A 1,553-nucleotide genomic window follows, 5' to 3' on the forward strand; every position below is an offset into this window, starting at 1 on the left:
ACCAGGGTAGGATGTGTACATTGTTACTGTTATTGTTTGGTCATCCTTGTAGTTTTATTAACAAAAATATTTTTTGAACAGGGAGAATGGGCTTACCACACAATTAGTAAGATGGTATTAATCTAGATAAAGGAATTTTGAAGCATATGAAAGTCTCTCTTAAAGCTGATGTCTTATTTTGAAGTTCTGCCAATGACTTGGTTGAAGATGTGGAAATGCAGGCTTATTAAAAACGGATGATCAAGCTTAGAAAGATAACAAATATTTGAGGACAGAACTAGGATTTCAAAATTAATGATGACTAAATAATCAACGGAAAATATTAGGATATATATAAATACAGAACTTGAGTTCAAAAAGCCAATTGTATAAATACAAGTTAGGATAACACCTGACTTGATAGCAGATATTATTTAATCCTAACTAATACCAAAGAAAAACAAGGAACAAGGCCAGTTCATTTAGGCCAGTTAAATTTTTTTTTTCTATTTTTTGAATTTTTTATTAAAAAGTTTTTTGATATTTATTTGTGAGAGAGACAGAGAGAGAGAGAGAGAGAGAGAGAGAGAGAGAGAAAGTGAGCAAGGGAGGGTCAGAGAGAGGGAGAGAATCTGAAGCAGGCCCCAGGCTCTGAGCTGTCAACATAGAGTCCAATGCAGCGCCTGAACTCATGAACCACGATTCATGACCTGAGCCAGGGTCGGAAGCTCAACCAACTGAGCCACCCAGGCACCCCTATGGTTTGTTTTTTTAAAAAGTTAATGTGGGGCACCTGGGTGCCTCAGTCAGTTGTGTATCTGACTCGATTTTGGCTCAAGTCTTGAATCCATGGTCGTGGGATCGAACCCCACATCAGGGTCCTTGCTGAGCATGGAGCCTACTTAAGATTCTCTCTCACACACACTCTCTCTCTCTCTCTCTCTCTCTCTCTCTCTCTCTCTCTCTCTCTCCCTTCTCTCTGCTACCCTCCCCCATGCTTTCTCTTTAACATAAAAAATAAAAAATAAAAAGTTAATGTAATTTTACCCTATATAATCTTATTAAAATAAAACATCCTATCTAAAAAATGTTACTTATGTAAATATATTTATGAATTATATATATTTATATGAATGTAAAGTTAGGCATGGGAGGCCACACAGATAATAATTGCATTGATTAGTTTAGAGGACTTAATTTTTAAAAATTCAATACTCTTTTAAAAATTTGTAAGTACAATTGTAAGTAAGTGTTATATAAAATAAAATAATCTCAGGAGTAGGTGGAACTCTTAAAGAAATAAGATTAATAATAGCAACAATATATAACTTATACTTGTTTAGCAAACTATGGTTTATATTATGTAATAGACTATAGTTTATTATTATAATTGTTCTTTAATTTTAACTTTAATTGGCTCCTTACAATTTTCTAAGGTAGGTAAGGTAGCAATTGTTTTACTTTGAGGGTATTAAGATAAACTTGGAGAAGCAAAGTGATTTATTTTAATCTTAGTTCTAGTCATAACAAGCACACACATGTGTCTTTGCAGAAGCATTTTTCTGGGTGAATCA

This window comes from Panthera tigris, chromosome A1, assembly GCF_018350195.1.
Source record: "Panthera tigris isolate Pti1 chromosome A1, P.tigris_Pti1_mat1.1, whole genome shotgun sequence".
In the NCBI taxonomy this organism is placed as follows: Eukaryota; Metazoa; Chordata; class Mammalia; order Carnivora; family Felidae; genus Panthera; species Panthera tigris.